Genomic DNA, 22233 nt, shown 5'->3' on the forward strand with positions numbered 1-22233 from the left:
AGAACCAAAGATTAGACCTATTTCTCAGTAGTTAAAGAGCTTGATTCCTTCTTCAATAAGAGAACTGAAAGACTGGCTCTACTACCACAGGAGGAGTTCAGGTTGATTAGCAAGGAGGGCTGGAGACACTTAAAATTAAGGACTAACAAACTGAATGGGGCATAAAGTGAGTGATGATTTTGTACTTGTAATTAATTTCCTATTTTGACTACATGATCTCTTCATACTGCAGAAAGGTCATTTTTGCTTTCTGATTTAATTGCCTGGACTATGATGAGAGAAACTGCCCAGTAGGAGCTAAAAGGTTGTAAACCTGAGGAATAATCTTTCCAGAAAATTCACTCCCTATTCTCTGGAGAAAGAGAAACTATCTGAGGGGAATATCGTTAAAACTATCTGAGGGGAATATCATCTGAACACCTCTCTGGAGATCTCCTTCCCTGATTCCACTTTCAACATGTACTAAAAATCACAGTCAGTTTTGGGTCTGGTGGGGGTAGGGCTTCCTCCTCAAAATCCTTTAATTCATAAAACTGTTAAAGGTGAGAAAAGTCCAATTACAGAATCTGCCCGAGTCTGACTTCTTTTCCGCAGTCACCCACAATTCAGGGGCTGACATGATGGTGAGATTGCTAAACTCCTTGGGGAAATGTTCATGCTGGTAGGAGACAGGGTGATCACATAAATATCAATTTCCACCAAAGAATTTTAAGAAGGTTCCCTATCAAATATTGGTCATGGGTCAACGGTATTCCCAACTAACAAGAGCAAGGATATTAGAGACCCAAAAGAGGAGAGGATCAAGGAGGATGCAGAATCCTGGAACTTGCAAGGGAAGAGCCACTCTGTCAGGCCAGGGTCAGTAGAGACCCTTGTGAACAAACTGATGACTGTCACAGAGAGGAGTTCCTCTGAAAAAAAAAAAACTTTCAGAGAATGATAAATTGCTTTTGACAGTGGCTTTTTCTCTAGAACAACAGCAAAATGCAGGAAGTTCCTCTGCAGAAATCAAAATCCATGTCAGTCTCTTCCTAAAACACAGGACCAGTAGAAATCAGAATTGTTTTCATGAGCAGCAGGGCTAGACACTAAAGCACTGGAGTTTATGGTTGCTACTGTCCTGACCCTGGAGAAAAACCTGGAGTTTACACATGGATTTCTTGCATACAACATTAGTCAGCACAAGGAAACATTCCAGGCCCAAGCAATGCCCCTGAGGAAGCAGTGACAAGTGCCATGTCCTACAGACATCAGTCAGGTACTGAGAGGCAAAGCTGTCTGAGCCTGAGCAGAACTGTCAGAAATTGTATGTTCTAGCAGAAAATCCCCTCCCATGAGGATAATTTCTCTGAGAGAAAATGCTCATCACATATGGAGACAAATCTTAGATCTTTCTCATGTAAACATATCCTCTGAAGTGGATGGTCTCTGTTTCTCATAACCAAGAAAAGTCTTTCAAAATATACTAGTTTCTTCTAACTGGGGTAAAAGAAGAAAACAAAACCTGAAAATCTATTGACTTGGGAGTTGTACTAGCTCATTCTGTTATTCTCACTATTCCCACTGTCTAGATGGAGAACAAATATTGGTATGAGAACAACATTGGTATTCTTTGTTGGTAATTAGACCATGTGCATCTCCGGAAATTATCGTTTAAGATACAATAATGTAGGGCACACCTGATGGCTCAGCTGGTTAGGCATCCAACTCTAGATTTTGGCTCAGGTCCTGATCTGAGGGTCATGTGGTCAAGCCCTGCATGGGGTTTGCACTAGGCATAGAGCCTGCTTAGAATTCTCTCTCCTCCTCTCCCCTGTGCTCCCCCGCCCTCCACCACCATGCACAGAAATACAAAACAAAACAAAAACCAAACAAACAATAATTTACTCTCATCCTTTTGCCACATCAAGATAATTCCATTAGGAAGGGGACCAACCTGTCAGGAAGTGCAATAGAACCCTGCACCCTCCAGACACTTTAAATCTGGAACCTACTGTCTGTGAGTTCAGATCACTGTCATTGGCTCATGTAGATTTGTCAAAGGAAGGTGGTTAGAAAGATTCAAAGTAAAAATCACCCTACTGTAATAGTCACACTTCCACTGGGAGTTAGAAAACCTCCACTATCGAAACCCAACATTTAAGACCCGCATTGAGTAGAAATCAAGCTATACAGGGCCACAGAATAAAACTTCCTCTGATGAAAAGTGTCTAGTTTCCAATTTCTGAAGCAATGTCCTTTCTTCATTAATCCTCAACTAATTGCAAACTAAGATGAACGGGTAGACCCTTCTTGTGTTTTGAAGCTCTAAATTGTTTGCTTGAAGGATAAGGAACAGTTTCATATTTTGACAAAAAGATCACTTGCGGTTAGGCCACATAAAAGTCCTCTCTCCAAAGACTGCTCATAATTGACACCTAGTCAAGTAATACCACTAGTATGCCCAGTTTCCTCAATACCAAATAATCAAATGAAGATACTTTCTAATCTTCTTACTGAAACAGTTTTGCAGGTTTCTGTGTACGTTTTAGCATTAGTGTTTGACAAATGTCCTTAGCTAGTTATTTCCTATTTACTTCTAAATCTATAATAGGCCTGATAATTTTGTTTTGTTTTTAAAAATATTTTATTTATTTATTTGACAAAATAGAGAGAGAACGCGAGCATAAGCGGGGGTGGGGGGGTGGCAGGCAGGAGAGGAAGGCTCCTGGCTGAGCAGGTGGAGCCCGATGTGACTCAATCCCAGCACCTTGGGATCATGACCTGAGCCAAGGGCAGACGCTTAACCAACTGAGCCACCCAGGCACCCTAATTTTGAGAATAAATAAAGAAACATTGTCCTTCCTTTACAGTACTACAGAATCTTAAAATTTCCTTTGAAATTTTGAAAGTTTTGGTGTATTTGGGAGGAATGTGTAGTTATATTCCCTGTCCCGCTTGGCCAATGGACAGCAGGGAATTTCAAAAAGCAGACACCATATTCAGGTTCTCCCAACAAGACCCTCAGTAACAAACCACAGTGCTTCAAAGTCTCCCCTAAATGCAGTAATCAACCAGCACCCACTCATTTCTTCAAACTGCAGGCTAAGACCCATGAACAGCTTGTGAAATATCTAGTGGTTTGCAGCAACATAGCTTTTTTTTTAACTGAATAGAAAGAAAAATATCAGTACACTGCATAAAGGAAGAGGAAGAACTGTTTCATGAAACTTCTGTTCTAGATATGTATGTACCTAAACAAGCACCTACGCAAGCATAACAAGTCATCATATAAAACATATTTCTTACATGTGGACTTCCACCACAAGAACCTGAAACCTACTCCTCTACACCACAAATTTCAAGAGGAAAAAGATCAAGTGTATCTAATTCACTCATTACTATATACCCAGAAATTACACACAGTGCCTGGCACTTACAATAGGCACTCAAGAACTACTTGTTGGCTGACTATTCAATATGCATTCTTATATTATTAATACTGTGTTCCATAAATAAAAATTTGGATTGAACCCAAGTAATTAGAAAATATCTTTTATGAAGGCACTACAAAAATGACATTTCGTTAGTAAATTTACTTCCTCTTTCACATACCCTCTAATTGATATGCTCAACAACTGGTAGATCCCAGCAGGAAATAAGAGAGGCAAGACCCTGGGAAACAACAAATTAAATGATCACCCCCAGGATATATTAAATCAACAGAGGCCTATCATCTTATTATATATGTACATATTCTTTTTTTTTTTTTTTTAAGATTTTACTTATTTACTTGACAGACAGAGATTGCAAGCAGGCAAAGAGGCAGGCAGAGAGAGAGGGGAAGCAGGCTTCCTGCTGAGCAGAGAGCCCGATGCAGGGCTCAAGCCCAGGATCCTGAGATCATGACCTGAGCTGAAGGCAGAGGTTTTTTTTTTTTTTTTTTTTTTTTAAAGATTTTATTTATTTATTTGACAGACAGAGATCACAAGCAGGCTGAGAGGCAGGCAGAGAGAGAGAGGAGAAAGCAGGCTCCCCGAAGAGCAGAGAGCGCGCGACGCGGGGCTCGATCCCAGCATCCTGGGATCATGACATGAGCCAAAGGCAGAGAGGCTTTAACCCACTAAGCCACCCAGGCGCCCCTATATGTACATACTCTGACAAAATATGCACAGACCTCTAGAGTGGGAAAAGCACTTAATTTGGAATTGAAACATAGTGGCACGAAACACAAAGGCTAACTGGCCTTTGATGAATTGTTTCAACCTCACTGAGTCTAGTTTCCTCAACTGCCAAGACCAGTTGTGACAATTATAAATGGTTACTAAAAAAATTGGTGTAACTTGTAGAATACAGGGGAAAATCTTTGTGGCAATGGGTTAAGCAAAGATTTTTTAATAGCACAATAAAGCATGAACCATAAGAGAAAAAATCTGTAAGATAGATTTCAACAAAATTAAAAACTTACTCTTTGAGAGACTCACTTAAGAATACAAAAAGTAGGGCACCTGGATGGCTCAGTCAGTTTAGCGACTGCCTCTGACTCAGGTCATGATTCCAGGGTGCTGGGATCAAGCCCCACATCAGGCTTCCTGCTCAGTGGGGAGTCTGCTTCTCCCTCTCCCCCTTGCTCATGCACTATCTCCCTCTATCGCTGTCTCAAATAAAAACAAATAGATAAATAACCTTTAAAAAAGAATACAAAAAGTAGGGGACTTGGGTGACTCAGTCAGTTAAGCATCTGCCTTTAGCTCAGATCATGATCTCAGGGTCCTGGGCTTGAGACCCATGTCGGTCTCCCTGCTCATCAGGGAGTCTGCTTCTTCTCTCTCTATGCGTGCAAGCGCTCTCTCTCTCTCTCCCCACCTCACTCTTGCTCTCTCTCTCAAATAAATAAATAAATAAATAAATAAAATCTTAAGAAAAAAAAAACAAAAAGTAGCTACAGACTGGGAAGAAATATTTATGAAATATGTCTGACAAAGTATTTGTATACAGAATATGTAAAGAATTCTTACAACTAAGTAAGAAAAATAAAAAATGGACAAAAGATTTGAACAGACCCTTCACCAAGAAAAGATATAGTCAGCAAACAAGCACATGAAAAGATGCAGCTAGGTATACCGTATTGAAGGAAAAATGAAGATATAAAGCACAGATTATATAACATTAAAAGATGAAAAGAATCTTTTCTGAATTTTTGCCCAGATTATAAACTACTAATTTAGTCAACTCTTTGAGGACAAGGATATAGAATAGGAACCCCATAAATGTTTAAACTTGGTACATTGTGAGAGTTGAAAATCACGAAGTTATTTAAAATCCCAAACATTAATGTTTTAAAAAATGCGGAGTAGTATTTAGGATGGTAGCAAGTTGAATAAATGAACTCCTTAGAATCCTGTAATTGCCTTGAACTACCAATAGAAATAAGGAAATAATTTAAAATGCTGAATTAGAGTTATTGCCCATCACTGAAAACCAATCATTACTGAAAATAATCATTCAGCATTTTCACTGCCATTTTTAACTCACATAAAGAAAAATATTTTAAAATTCTCTCTCGTCAGCTAACTATATGATCTCTATTTCTATTCAGGTTTGGTTTTTAAGAGTGAACCCCTGGGGGCGCCTGGGTGGCTCAGTTAGTTGGGCAACTGCCTTCCGCTCAGGTCATGATCCTAGAGTCCCGGGATCGAGTCCCACATGGGGCTCCCTGCTCTGTGCGGAGTCGGCTTTTCCCTCTGACTCTCCCTCTCATGCTCTCTCTCTCTCAAATAAATAAATAAATAAAATTTAAAAAAAAAAAAAAAAGAGTGAATCCCTGGTTCACATCCAAGCTTTATGTTTACTTAAAACTACTTTCCCTTTGGCCCAGCAAGTATGTTTCTAGAAATTTATTGTAATTATGTGAAATGACATTTTTTCTTATGTTATTTATTGCAGCATTTATTCTAATAACAAAAGTTTAGACACTGGTTAATTAATCACAGTACATTTATGCAATAAAGTCCTATCTAGGAAGAATAAAAACAAGGGAGTTTTCATGTATTAATATGGAATATTTCTAAGCTAGACTAAGTGGAAAAAAAATTATGTGTTATGTGGTACTATTACTGTAAAAGAGGAGCCACACACACACACACATACACACTGCTTATCTATGCATAGAGTACATCTAAAAAGAGTCACAGAAAACTACTAACAGTAGTTAATTCGTTGCATGTAAAAAGGAGAATTGGATGGCTGGAAAACAGGAGGAGGGAGACTTTTCCACTGCATGCTCTTTACAACTTTTCTAATTTTGAATCTTATGAGTGTACAATCTCATTTAAGGAATTAAAATTTTTAAAAAACTTAAAAATCAAATAATAACAATGAAAAAAATTTACTTAGCCTTTCAGCATAAGCTAACCACAGGAAAAAAAAATTTGATTAAGCATTTGAGTGAGGATACTGACATGTCACAGAGGCACCTATCTGGGCCTGTATGGGCTTCTTTAATGACAGGGAATACTGGTATCATAAACCCAAAATCTGTATGAGCCATCATTCAGACACTGATTTAGCAAATTCCTACTGGAATTACTATTGTCCATTTGATAAAAATAATAGTTTTCCCTGAAAGTTTCTCTTCATTACCTGTAACTTTTATCTCAACACAAAAGGTCATCCCCAAAGGTCAAAACAGAATCTTCCAAGGGTAAACCCTAATTATATACAGGCTTCTAAACATGACAACAAAATAGACAACAACCAAAGCAGTATCAAGACTTTCTGAAGTTGTGAGATTCCCTTCAGCATTTCTAAAACTTCTCACACGAGAAAGAAGGGAAGCAAAATAAGGAATTTTAGGAATGAAACTCTGGCTAACAGGGTTATGGGGCATCTGAGAAGTCACGGGATAGGTCTGACTTTCTCAGAGGGGAGCTGCTTTTTTTTTTTTTTTTTAAATATTCCCAACATCTGTTATTAAAATTAGTTCTGCACAAATGTTTGCAGATGTAGAGCAGCTGGCAGTCTTGCCTGCATTTTGCCCATTGGTCTATCACAAGCAAGTCACTAAAGTAGGGCTATTGAATTTTCCATTTGTGTTCCAGTGTTTTCAGAGAACTGGCAAATTTATGTTCTGGAATACTAGATTCAGAATGTTAATGTTCTACTGAACACTGGTTAGAGCTTGAGATATTCTAGCAGAATTGAAAGTATACATCTATTCTCTCAAGATAATAAGATTTGAAAATATACTCTCCTGCAGCCATTTGTAAGCAAAATTTTTTCAAACCAGTGTGGAATAAAGATATACTATTCTAGTTATACTACTGTGTTCTGATTCATTTGATTTTTTAAAAAGAAATCAGAGAATAAACATGTCTTACTCCATTAGTTTAAAAAATGTAAAACAGAAAAGGATACAATTTTCATCCTTCAGACTGGCAAAGATAAGAGACTATAAATGTTTCCAAAGCTATTAAAGAAAAGAAAAAGAGGAATTTGCACACGAATGGCTGGGAGTGAAAAATGGTAAAATTTTTCTGAAAAGTAATATGACATTGTATCAAAAACTTTGAAAATGCTCATTATCTTGAACTCAGTAAATTCCAGAATTCATCGTTAAGAGACAATCAGAGATGTATATAAAGATTTATGTACAAAATATTCCCTACAGAATTATACATAATGAAACCCAAATGTCCAATAGGTAAACAGCTAAATTATAACACACTAAAATGAGTATCTTAGTAAAACACAGGGAGTCTTATTTCAGCCAAATCCTTTAATAAGTCTAAATTATTTTTTAAAACAGAAAAACAGTGATGGAAAGCAGTGGTCTATTAGATATGCTTGCTTTTGGTTTTTAAAGTTATGGAAGGGTAAAATTATTTCTTTTGAATTGTGTAAATGTTGGTTTTAGACTAATTCCAGCTCTGATTCTTGAAAACTGAGAGTTATATCTTTAAGTTTGTTTTAACACTCACAATTAGAATTGGTGACTATTAGTACCCACACAGTATAACATTAGCACCAAGTCTTGGCTCCCATCCAATAAGCAATACAATAGCAACAATAAAAATCAGTGTGCATTCTTATCCCTAGATCCTACATGTTAAAAGAAAGGCCAAATCTCCCTCCTACCCAAAAAAATGCTTAATGATATTTACACAAGGTTAGGTGGGTACAGGACCAGATTAAAAAAAGGGGGTGGGCTAGTGTTCTCTTAACAGAGTGACTGGAGCACAGGAGGGCTTACAGTGGCATGTGAAAATTCTTGGTGGCTTAAAAGGCATTTTTTGGCATAGAAAAGTGCAAGTAACAAGTCTTTGAAATACTTCATGTTTGAAAGAATTTCAATAATTTTGGTGAGTTTCACAACTACGGGGTTAAAAAAAACAAGCAAGCAAGCCAACAGGCAAGCAAAACAAAATATCCATACTTACTAATGGCTACCTAAAAAAACCCAAGAGAAATGAAATAGAGTAGGATGGCTTTTAACATAATCTTTAAAATAAACAGTCTAAAATGTGTAACTGGCTCAAAAACCTCTAAAGAAATATGTGGAACCAACACATAGAGATAAGAAATATATATATATTTATTTATTTATTTACTAAGATTTTATTTATTTCTCAGAGAGAGAGAGAGATAGGCAGATGGAGATGCAGAGAGCCCGATGCGGGAGTCAATCCCAGGAGCCTGGGACCATGATCATGACCTGAGCTGAAGGCAGATGCTTAACCGACAGAGACACCCAGGTATCCCAAGAAAAATATTTAAAGAAAGAAAGAAGAACCAAAGTCACATATTTAGAAGAAAAGCTGCGCTTTTTCATCGTTACCTACCCAGGCAAACGTCAATCAACTTCTACAATTAGTATAAGACATGTGACTTGAATAGAGCAAATTTAAAACAGTTGGAAACTCCAACTCAAGGATTCTCTCCACCCCATGCCCTTTATGTTCTGGTTTTATAAGTGGTTATTAACAAGAACACAAATGGACTGATTTATAAACAAGCTTCTAGGAAAAGTTCTCCAGGAATTTCATACTTGGCCCAGTTTCTTCCACTTTCCACATCTATACTCCCTCTAAAGAGAAGTATTCAAAATAATGGCTGCTTTCCAGAAAAGTTTATGAATATACTAAAGAAAGATATTTAGTTAAAAGGAATTTTCAGATCAATACTTTTTAACTAAAAAAAAATTCATTGTTGGGTTTTATTCATTGGCTTCATGAGTTATGAAAAGAGAACACAGAGATGTAGAATTCTCACTGTCAGACATGTAACTTGGCCAGAAAATTAAGTTAACTAGAATGTTACAAACTCTCAAAAGATAAAGGACTTGGTCTTGAGCTTTCTTTTCTTTTTCTGTAACTCTCCCCAACCAAGTGATCTCATTAGTCACAGGACTTTAAATATCAACTGTTCACTGAAGATTTCCAAATGCATATTTCTAGGTCTAAACCTCTATTCCAAGGTCCAGACTCTTATATTCAATTATTTGTCATCTCTACTGGGGATCTCACTGTCATCTGTAAACTCCCCAGTCCAACTCCCACTCCCTCTGCCAAATCCACCCTGGACTAGAATTCCTTACCTTGGATAATGGTGCAAACATACACCTCAGCAGCTAGAAGCAGAAAGCTAGGGGGCACTTAGGGGACGCAGTCAGTTAAACCACTCTTGGTTTCAGCTCAGGTCAAAATTTGATCTCAGCGTGGTGAGATGGGGCCCCACGTCTGGCTCCAAGCTTAGCGCAGAGCCTGCTTGAGCTTTTTCTCCCTCTGCCCCTCCTACTCATACACACGAGCTCTCTCAAATAAATAAATAAATAAATAAATCTTAAAAAGAAAGAAAGATGGAGTCGTGTTTGATGTATTCTTTTTTTTTTTCTTTTTTTTTTTAAATTTGATGTATTCTTTTGCCTCAGCCCTCTATCCAACCTATCAGGAAGCTCTACAGGTTCTACCTCAAATCTATCCACTGCTTGTCTCACCAGCCATGGCTTCCCTAACTGCTGATCTATTTCAACCTTATCTCTTACAATCTGTACTCTGTACAGGAACCAAAGCCATCTTTTAAAAGCATAAATATGGTCTCACCCTGATGAAAATCTTTCAATAATTTCTCCATATTGCTCAGAAAAAACAAAAACAAACAATAAAAAAAAAAAGAAAAAAAACCACTGAAATCAACAACCAAACTTCTATGTTCTATAAACTCTTACATAATCTGGCCCTTGTGCACTTCTCTAGTTTCCTCATTCTGCCCCACTATATGTTGACCCAGCCACACTGGCCTTCCTGATTCTCAAATATGTCAAACTTTCTCTACCTCAGAACCTTTGAACATGTCATTCTCTTTGTTTAGACCACCCTCTTCCTTGTTTTCCTATGGACTTCTACTCATTCTTCATCCTCACTAAGCTTGACTTCCTCAGGGAGGCCCTTCCTAACCTCCAATCTAAGCACTACTTTCTATTTGTTTCAGTCATAGAATTACCAGTTTGTAATTATACATTTGTGTACATGCTTAATTTTATCCTCACTACCATGCAGAAAAAGCTTCATGAGAGAAGGAACTACGTCTGCTTTATTTATTCGTCAATACATATTTATTGCCCTAGCAATAGTATGTGACATATAGTAGATGCTCAATACATATTTTTAGAACAAACAAACAAGTAAAGATTTTTTCAAAGGAGCTGGAGAAATACATGGAAACAAGGAGAAGATCAAAAAAATCAGGGCTGCAATACATCATACTACCTTACTCAGCATTCATTATTTCTTCCAGATTTCTACTATAGTAGATACTACATCTTAAATGAATTACTAACCATAAGGATCAGAGAAGGCATAGGCAAGAAAAGATGAGATAAAATCTAGCCGTATCCTACTAAGTATATTGTATGATTATAACTAGCAAACAAATTAATGGTGAGGATACTCATGATCTCGATGATCTGAGTTACATAAATTATGATTACGTAGAAAAATAAGCACAAAGCAGCAAGTGAACAATTGAAAATTCTGACTGGCTGATTTTCTGATGTTAATCATAGGAATTAAGATTTTCTATGGAAAAGGAAATGTGTACATTTGGTGTTACTTTTCATAGTTATACAAATTGTACAAAGTGGTGGCTAAATTACATGAATGTCCCCTAAACTTCATGTCTACACATTTTATTTTTTCAAATGTGTGGGGTATCTTTTTTTTTTTCCAGAAGTATCTAGTTTAAAAAAAGTCTAAAAATTAAAATATGATGACTATGCTTTCCAAACAAAAATAAATCAGAATGCACATTGATGAATATTTAAAACTAAGAGTATTAAAAATCCATAATTATTATCATTTCCATATTACAAATAAGGGTACAGGTCTCAAGGAATTTACCCAAGATAAATATAAGAGTTAGGATCAATTTTCAAAATGGGCTTTTCTTACTGAGAGGTGCATGCTGTTCCCACTTTGCTACAATGCTTTCCACTGTTGATTTATGTCAATATTAATTATCTACTATGTGCTATTATAATTAAATGGTATTAGAAAAGAAATCACAACTTGTCCTTAAAGCAAACAAATACTTCCAGAATTAAACTAAACCTAATGAGAAAGAGAGAAAGAGGAGAGAGAGGAGTGTGAGAGACACTACTTGAAACAACTGTCATTTTCTTTGTTATAATCTGATCCAACAGCATGTGACATCCATTTGAGGCCTCTGGTCCATCAGAAAGTTATCAAAACAAGATGCATTGTTTCCAAGTCCCAACCAAGGCCCATGAAAATAAAGCTGGTAAAAGCAATGCCATAAATATAATGTTGGATATTCCAAATTTTGACACCTAAAGATATTAGAGAACAGAATGTTAAAAAAATGAAGGATATTTTCAAAAACTTAATGTTTTTGAGACTCAAAATTTATTTGACTGTCAAATAAATAAATAAAATCTTTAAAAAAACAAACAAACAAAGGACACTCTGCTGCATGGTATATAAGGATGAATCGAACATGGATTTCACTCTTAAGTAGCCTTCAGTTTAGTACTAGAAGGAAAAAATAATTAGAAGGTACAAAGGAGAGGTTACTTTCTGCTCAAGGACTGGGGAGGGCTTTGTGGAGGAGAAGTGCTGGAACCAGGCCTGCACACACAAAAATATATATATGGAAATGTGAGGAGAGTGCACTTGTCCATTCTGTCTGGGCGGAGGCAGGCAGGCTGAATACTGTAGAGGGGTTAAATGGAATCCAGGCTTCATCCTGGAGTCCATAATACTGGTATTAACTCAGCCCACTTAATTCATAAATGCTGAGAGTTTCCCACTTGTAACTGTAAAATAGAGCTAGAATCACCTTCCTTCCGGGTGGAATTTTGTGAGAAGTAATTAATATGTACAAAGGAGTAATATTCTCAAAGGAAGTTTCTTTTCCTGGATTTTAAAAGGCAGAAAATAAATTTACATATTACATTTTCTTTCCTAGTTTCTCCTTATTAAGTCCTGCATAAGCCAAAATTGCTCTGGTTAATCTAATGAATAAAACTAAGATAATTCCACCAAGTATCACAGAATTCTTTGCTTCCTCCAATCTACGGCCTAACCTTACTAACCTAGCGAGAGATAAGACACAACAAATTCCTGGGAGGTGAAATAGTAAGACAGAAAATACACTCAGGTGAATTAGTTTGCTACCACCAGACTATAAGCTCCTTTTTTTCCCTCCCCAGACTGTAAGCTTCTTAACATAAAAGAAAGTAATTCTCAGAAACTGGAAGGGTCATTAAGATGGATTTAGTTCAACTTACACAGGTTGGTCATGAGGTTGAGAGAGTTGTAATGAACTGCTCAAGACTGCTCATCTACTTAATGGCAGACCTAGGACTTCATTTCTGGGTCCAGCATTCTTTCCTTTACCTGAGAGGCTCTCAGAAAGAATCCTGCCTACAGAAGTGTTCAGCATAGCCTTCACAGTATTTATTAATCTGAATTTTAAATTCATTCATTCATTCATTCATTCAGAGACTGCAAGTGAGAGCAGGGAGGGGCAGAGGCTAAAAGAGAGAATCTGAAGCCAGGTCCACACTGAGAGTGGAGCTTGAAGTGGGCCTCATCTCGTGACCCTGAGATCATGACCTCAGCCAAAATCAAGAGTGGGACGCCCAACCAAATGAGCCACCTAGGTGGCCTGAAACACTTTTTTTAGTTTAAAACTAGAAATTAGAATTAAATAATGCACTGCCAAAATGTACGCACATGTGAAGTGCTAAAGATTTTCCAAACCTTAGTTATCATAGCTATAAAGTAAGTTTACTGTCAATTGGCAACCAAAAAATAGTAGGATCGTTTTAAAATGAAAAAGAGAAATAAAGTTCTTATATTAAATGGAATTAGGAAATCATAAACCATCTACAGCTCTTATTTTCCCAATATCTTTGTTGATAACAAAATAATTATGAAAAGTATACCAGGGAAATGAAATTAGAACTTGAAATTCCCTAAAAACTGAAAAAGGAACTCAAACTTTTAAAGGCTTCAATGGGAAAAAATATTAAACATTTCCACTTAGAAACAGATTATTTAATTGGCTTAAGATGTGTAGGATGAACTTTGGTTATAGAACTCAGTAGCTGGGGGCTTCCAAGGACATACAGAGCTTAATACATAGCTATCAACTTTGCCTGTCACCTGAAGAGCTATACAATGCCAATTTTCTTAACTTTTCCTAAAATGAAAATATAGTTTTTAATTTTTAGAAAATAATGTTTGGAGCATACTCACTGCCACCACTGGTAGAAATGTAAACAATACAACCTTCCTAGAAAGCAATTTGGCCCACTTGCCAGAATCCTTTAAAAAGCTCACTGCCTTTTTCCCAGTAAATCCATTTTGATATGCCATGTTTCTTTCTCCTACTATCATTACCATCAAATGAATATAACAAATTTGAAATAATCAAGGATTTATCAACTGACCTTAAAAGTCTAAAGAATGAATAAGATTGGACTTTTTTTTTCATTATATATTCAGCGTATCTGAATACATGTAGATTTATCCAATTCTTCTTAAGCACTGCATAGTGTTCAAGAGTTTACTTAAGCATTCGCCTATTAATGGATATTTAAGTTTTTTTGGTTTTGTGTTTTGCTATTACCAACAACACTACAACAATCATTCTTGTGGCAGACACTTGGGTTACATTTAAGGAAGTTTTTCTAGACTAGATTCCAAGAAAGGGGACTGCTGAGTCATGAGGTACAGGTATTTTAAATTTTAATAGATACTGCCAAATTGCCCTCCAAATTACCTATACCAATTTAAATGTCCACAAACTGTTTATGAAAATGTCTTTCCCTATTTCCTCATCACACTATATGTTTTTTTTTTAATTTTATTTATTTATTTGACAGACAGAGATCACAAGCAGGCAGAGAGGCAGACAGAGAGAGAGGAGGAAGCAGGTTCCCTGCTGAGCAGAGAGCCCGACGTGGGACTCGATCCCAGGACCCTGAGATCATGACCTGAGCCGAAAGCAGCGGCTTAACCCACTGAGCCACCCAGGCGCCCCACACTATATGTTTTTACATTAAGTATTTTTCCTAAGCCAAGAGTGAAAATTTTATCTTATTTTAAAATTTCTCTAATTACTAATGAAGTTGAATGTATTTTCTTATTGGTCATTTTTATTTCTTCTATGATTTATTTTTCCTATAAGGTATTTTTAAATTACTTGTAGGAATTCTTTATATATCACGAATACAAAGCATCTGCTATATATGTAGAAATACTTCTCAATTACTGCTTTTTTCTAATGTAATTGTGCTATCTTTCATTATTTTAAAATTTACATTTTGATATAGTCAAATTTATTAGTTTTTTTTTAGGGTTTGTGTGTTTTGGATCTTAACATCTTTCCTTTCTCAATATCATAAACATACCTTCCTCTATCTTTCTTCTATTAACTTTATATATTTTAAAAATGTTTAGGCTATCATCCATCTGGAATTTATTTTTGAGACTGGGGTAATGTGGGGCTCTACTTTTTACCTTTTAGAAAGCTTATTACCAACTCCAGTTGTAGTTCTTCCTATCCCCACTGATGTGAAACATCATTTCTATCCAAATATACATGCAGATCTGTATCTATTCCATTAATCTATACTGCTTTAGTAATGGTTTAAAATACATTTTGAGGGGCACCTGGGTGGCTCAGTGGGTTAGGCCTCTGCCTTTGGCTCGGGTCATGATCTCAGGGTCCTGGGATCGAGCCCCGCATCGGGCTCTCTGCTTTGCAGGGAGCCTGCTTCTCCTCTCCCTCTGCCTATTGCTCTGTCTACTTGTGCTCTCTCTCTGTCAAATAAATAAATAAAATCTTTAAAAAAAATAAAATAAAATGCATTTTGATATCTGCCAGCATACATCTTCTCTCACTCTCTTATTTAAAAATATTCTATTCTTGAGCATTTTCTCTTCCACGTGAATTTTAGAATCAGCTTATCAAGTTCCAAGAGAAAGCCTATTGGGATACTGACTGGGATCACACTGAATATAAATTAGGGGCAGCCAGCTGGTAGGTAGAGCATGCAACTCTTGATCTCAGGGTCATGAGTTCAAGCCCCATGAAAGGCATACAGCATACTTAAAAATAAATAAATAAAATTAAATTTGAAAAAAGATATAAATTAATTTGGTTAGAAACAGCATCTTTGTAATATTATGTCTTCTTTTTAAGGAACATGAATAAACCTCTACTTGGGTTTTCTTTTATATCCTTCAATAGGTTTCATATAGGTCTTGCAGATTTCTTGTCAATGCTGCCATGCACAGTAGGCAAGAATGGTAGTTACTGTTATTATTAAGGGTTTATTGATTATAGTATACTGAAGAATAAACAAGGAAGCATATTTTAGAAGCCACTGTCAGTTTCCCAGGCCCAAACTAATCTGGATCCTAAATTGTCCTTCATCCCAAATCTCTCTTCCTATTCCTACCACTGTACCAAAAGGTCCGTTGTTTTTTTTTTTTAATTTTTTTTTTCAGCATAACAGTATTCATTATTTTTGCACCACACCCAGTGCTCCATGCAATCTGTGCCCTCTACAATACCCACCACCTGGTGCCCCCAACCTCCCACCCCCCACCCCTTCAAAATTCTCAGATCGTTTTTCAGAGTCCATAGTCTCTCATGGTTCACCTCCCCTTCCAATTTCCCTCAACTCCCTTTTCCTCTCCATCTCCCCTTGTCCTAAAAGGTCCGTTTTTAAAGAATTATTTTAAAACCAAGTTTTAAAAACTCTAATTTTAGTCACTAATGTATTAACTCATTAGAGAGTATACTTAGGCCTCTAACAATCTTTGGCCAGATCCTTTATAAACACTAAGAGCATCTAAAAATACATTTCTAAGACATAGCATATAAATCACACTTCCTGTGCAGAGAAGGAGTTTCTACCCCATGGATCCAGAGGTCAATTAACAGAATTATCTCTCAACCTATTCTGCATGCCTGCCTATAATTACCATAAAGACTAAGGAATAAAACCCAATTATAGTATTCCTTCAACTTCTATTCCATGGGTCTGAAAACACTTTGCCAAGAGTATATAGTATCTCTGAATGCTAAAACTGAACAGGACCTTAGGGAATCATTCAACTTCTATTTCTCAGATGAGAAAACTAGGGCCAGGTAGATGAAGAGACTAGCCAGGGCCACAGAGTTACATGGTAGCAAAGCCAAATGAATGGTTCTCCTATCAGGCCAATGTTATTTCTTCCACATCATACAATTCATTTTACTTTGAGGCCATTTGTTTTACTTGATAATATCCCTATGGATATTCCAATAATAACTTAAAGTAATACCCACCATCAGTAATTAAATAGTAGTATAAAATTAAGCTATAACCATAAAATACATTTACTAACATAAAGTCTTGGAACAAGAATGGAGACTTTTGTACATTTGGGATATTATCATTATGGAATTGTTTAATGAGGAATGATGGAGAATAAGCTTCAGCTTAACCGGAAAAACAAATACAAGGCATTTCAGGTGTATTTCCTAGATCCTCTCTCCTAGGGCCACCAAAAATGATATGGAATTCAAGACTGGAGTTTAAGACAAGAAAGATAAGGGAGGCCAATCTTTTGTCATCAGCTGTTAAGGCTCTGAAGTCAGAATGCTTGGATTCTAACCCTTGTCTACCTGTTATGGGTGCCTCAGTTTCCTCATTTGTAAAATACGTGTGATAACAGTATCTATCCTCAGAAGGCTCTTTGTAAGGACAACTTACCTATAAAGAGCTCAGTGCCTGGTAAAGTGCTCAGTAAATGTTACTGTTCTTAATTCTTTATCTTTGGAGAGGAGAAACTTTCTGGTCATTATAGCGCAGGGAATAAGACCTATTTTTAAGTGGTTGTCTATAACACCCAGTGCTCATCCCATCACATGCCCTCCTTAATGCCCATCACCCAGTTACCCAATCACCTCACCCACCACCACAACTGATGAATTATTGAACTCTACATCTGAAACTAATGATGTACTATATGTTGGCTAATGGAATTTAAATAATAATAATAATAATAATAATAATAAAATAAAATAAATGGTCATCTATACTGGAGGTTAGGGGATTCTATTACTAAATAGTAATTTTAGGGAAAAAAAGAAGTCTTTTCAGCTTTATGATTTAACATGAAAAAAACATTTCCTTCCTTATCTTTCAATTTCAAAATTAGGATAATCCTACAAAACGCATAATAGCTTTATAGGCTAGTATATGCGAAGTTAATGAAGAAAACTGTGATTAGAGATTGCACTTGACTCCATCAAGGAAACTGATAGATAGCAGCAAGAAAAAGCCTACCTCCTTGAAGTTCAAGAGTGGGAAGTGTTCATGGTCCCATGGAATGATTAGAAAGGACTCTGGAGAAAACCAGACATTAAGTGTATTCCTCTCCCTCCAAAATCCAAGAAATAAGAGTTGGAGCTTTATACATCAGATGAGATTCAGTTCCATGGCAGAGACAACTTAGAAATTAGGCAACACTCTGGGGTGGTATATGAATGCAAAATAAAAATCTAGTAATTTTTACAAACCAAATATTTTAATAGTTTGTACCTCTATAGTCTTAGCAACAATCTTAATCACATAAATAGTAGAGAAAGTGACTACAAAGAAAGAAAATTGAAATAATTCATATATATTCTTTCATAGGTAACTTCCATCCTTCTAATTTAAAAGAATGAAAGGTTATTTTTAAGATTTTATTTATTTATTTGAGAGAGAGAGAGAGAGAGATCACAAGTAGGCAGAGAGGCAGGCAGATAGAGAGGGGGAAGCAGGCTCCCCGCTGAGCAGAGAGCCTGATGTGGGGCTCAATCCCAGGACCCTGAGACTATGACCTGAGCCGAAGGCTGAGGCTTCACCCACTGAGACACCCAGGCTTCCTGAAAAGTATTTTTATATAAAAATTGAGTCTGGTTTTTTAACAAGAACAAAGAAATGGTGCTGAGACAAAAGGATAGCCACATGCAAATGAATGAAGAAATTATACATCATCAAAATTAAAAATTTTTGTGCTTCAAAGGATACCCTAAAGAGAGTGAAAAAGTAACCCAGAAAATGGGAGGAAACATTTTCAAATCACGTATCTGATGAGGGATTTGTGTCCAGAATATATAAAGAACTCTTACAAGTCCAAAATGAAAAAAAACCCCAATCTTCAAATAATGAATAGACATTTCTTCAAAGAGGATATACAAATGGCCAAGAAGCACATGAAAAGATTTTCAATATCATTAGCCATCAGAAAAATGCAAACCAAACCCGCTATAACACTTCATATTCAAAAAGATGGCTAGAATTAAAGAGTCGGATAACAAGTGCTGATGTGGACATGCAGTAATCAGAACCCTCTACACTTAAGTTCGTTTACAAGGAATGTAAGATGGTGCCACTACTTTGGGAAGCTGTCTGGCAGGTCCTCAATTAAACAGAGCTATCCAGCAATTCTACTCCTTAAGTAAATACCTAAGAGAAATGAAAACATATCTCCAAAATATAAATGCTTATAGCAGCATTATTCATAATAGTTGAAAGATGGAAACAAACTAAATGTCCCATCAGTGGAAGAAAGGATAAATGTGTTATATCCATACAATGAAATATTATTCTGCTATAAAAAGGAATGAAGTACTGATACCTGCTACAGTATGGATGAATCTTGAAAATATTATGCTAAGTGAAAGAAACCAGTCAGAGAAACCAACATAGCATGGGATTGCATACACTTGAAAGTCCAGAATAGGGAAATCTATAGAGACAGAAAGTAGATTAGCAGTCGCTTAAGGTTGGGGGAGGGGAAATAGAAGGTGGTGACAACTAAAGGGTACAAGATTTCTTTTTTTTTTTTTCTTAAAGATTTTATTTATTTATTTGACAGAGAGAGATCACAAGTAGACGGAGAGGCAGGCAGAAAGAGAGAGAGGGAGGGAAGCAGGCTCCCCGCTGAGCAGAGAGCCCGATGCGGGACTCGATCCCAGGACCCCGAGATCATGACCTGAGCGGAAGGCAGCGGCTTAATCCACTGAGCCACCCAGGTGCCCGGGTACAAGATTTCTTTCTGAGGTATTGAAATTGTTCAAAAATTAACTGTGGTGATAGGTGCACATATCTATGAATATGCCACAAACCACTGAATACTTTAACTGTGTTAACTGTACAGTGTGAATTGTATTTCAACACATAAGTCTTTTTTTTTTCAAAGATTTTTATTTATTTATTTGACAGAGAGAGATCACAAGCAGGCAGAGAGGCAGGCAGAGAGAGAGAGAGGTGGAAGCAGGCTCTCTGCTGAGCAGAGAGCCCGATGCAGGACTCGATCCCAGGACCCTGAGATCATGACCTGAGCTGAAGGCAGCGGCCTAACCCACTGAGCCACCCAGGCACCCTCAACACATAAGTCTTAATAAAACTTTAAAAGATCATCCTACGAAAAACACCTGGACATGTACTCATCTGATTTAGGTTCTAACCATGGAGACTTTTGCCACATTCAATGTAAGAACCAGGCTGGGTCAGACTTAATCATACGATGGATTCCCCATACCAGCAGTTTTCATATGTTAGTGCCTACCAGAATCACCCAAGAGCTGACAACACACAGTCCTAAAACCCATTAAGACAAACACTTCCCTGCATTATGCTGATCTAATCTACAATTCTGCATAAATTCTAAAATGTTGAACAGGTATCCTAGCTATAGGGAAAAAAAAAATAGCCTCCAAACCTATGACTTTTGACAAAGGTTAACTACAGATTTCTAGACTTCTCATTTGAATGAAAGGCATGTCCAGCTGTAGACAAAAGAACTATAAGTAGCCATAAAAGCACAGAACAGGACTGCATTGTTATATAGTGACCCACTTAAATCAAAAGGCTTCAGTAATAGACCATAAATACCAGGCAGTATTAACTGAAAAATATTTACTCTTGCACATTTTAATGGTTATAATTCAATACTTTTTGTCCTGTTCATCTCATTACTTATCTAGATTCTAGTTAAAAAAAAAACAACTTTAAACTGAAGAGATTTTGTATGAGCAATATATAGCTTGAAGATATCTACCATCAAGAAGCTTTTTCAAATGAAAAAAATGGCTTTTAAAATTTTAAAAAATAGAGAAATAAAGAGATAGTAGGCATCTTTTTTTTTAAAGATTTGTTTATTTATTTATTTGAGAGAGAGAGAGAGAGAATGAGAGAGAGCATAAGAAGGGGAGGGTCAGAGGGAGAAGCAGACTTCCTGCTGAGCAGAGAGCCCAGTGTGGGACTTGATCCCTAGGACTCCAGGATTACAATCGAGCCAAAGGCAGTCGCTTAACCAACTGAGCCACCCAGGTGCCCCTAGACATTTTTAATAGTAAGTATATATTACATTTTTAAAAAAACTAGAAGTTCTTATCTGGTATTTCTATCTATCTGTGAAATTTGAAAGCAATTCTACCCTAACACCTCACCCAAAAAAAAAGACATGTTCCAAAGTTTAAAAATAACAACCCCTGGGGGAAGAGAGTAGCATGCTTTTTAGACCTTCAGTTTATTTACTCTTACATAACCCTGCAAAGCTTGATCTCCTGGTTTTCTTTTTCTTTTTAAGATTTTATTTACTTATTCATGGTTGGGGGGGGCGGGGAGAAAGGCAGATGGAGAAGCAGGCTCCCTGGGATCATGGCATGAGCCAAAGGCAGACGCTTAGCCAGTGGAACCACCCAGGTGCCCGATTTTCTGGTTTTCTAGTTCAAAGAGGATATAAAGCGGCAAACTAGTAGAAGTAAAAAACTACTGTAGAGGAACGCACAGTGACAGTAGGAAGTGACAGCTGACAATAAGGAAGGAGATTCACTAAAGCTATAAAAAGTAGACATGAACACAAACACCAAGGGCACATTCCTACTTGGAAAAGAAGCCCCTAAGGGCATTACTGTATGAGAACTCAGTGTAATACTTCCACCCCTCCAAAGCTAATCTCTCCATCTGTCCTCTGAACTTCTCTCCTCCCATTTCCTCTGTAATCTTGCTCCATGAATCATCTGCTCTTCCCTACCATACCTGGAACCCTTTTCTTGCAGAAGGACTCCTTCCTCTCAGCAGAGGAATATTCTCAAATCTCTCCCAAATAACACAAAAGAGCCCTTCTTTCACCCACACTCTCCTCTAGTTACTTTCTTCTCCTTTCCTTCAGAGACAAGGTTTTGGAAAGAACGTTCTCTGCTTGCTTCCTCCCCTTCCTCACCACTCATTTCTCTTTTAGCCTGCTGGAACACAACAGTCTTCTGACCATCCCCTCCACCATAGCTGCTATCACATAGGTCACTAGGGCCCTACGTCCCAAAGTCAACCGACTGCCTACTCTTTTTCCACTGTTGACCTCTATTAGACATATGATCCAACAGTGACCACTTCCTTCCTGAAACTCCCTCTTTGCTTACAGTCTGTGATGCCACACTAACTTGAATTCTTCAGTTTTGGGATGCAAATGGGATGTATGCAAATAAAAGTGGGGGGAGGAGGCTCATGATCAATTGGGTTTGGAAAATGTGGTATTAAATTAAACAGATTTCCTGGGGCGCCTGGGTGGCTCAGTGGGTTAAGCCGCTGCCTTCGGCTCAGGTCATGATCTCAGGATCCTGGGATCGAGTCCCGCATCGGGCTCTCTGCTCAGCAGGGAGCCTGCTCCCTCCTCTCTCTCC

The 22233-nt window shown here is 37.2% G+C and overlaps 1 protein-coding gene across 3 annotated transcripts in view; it reads right to left on the minus strand.

The window, feature by feature from the left end:
- SSH2 (slingshot protein phosphatase 2) overlaps positions 1 to 22233 on the minus strand; it is a 252552-nt gene that overhangs the window by 206947 nt on the left and 23372 nt on the right. The gene's annotated exons all lie outside the window — the stretch shown is intronic.

The sequence above is a fragment of the Lutra lutra genome, chromosome 16, assembly GCF_902655055.1.
Source record: "Lutra lutra chromosome 16, mLutLut1.2, whole genome shotgun sequence".
Lineage (NCBI taxonomy): Eukaryota > Metazoa > Chordata > Mammalia > Carnivora > Mustelidae > Lutra > Lutra lutra.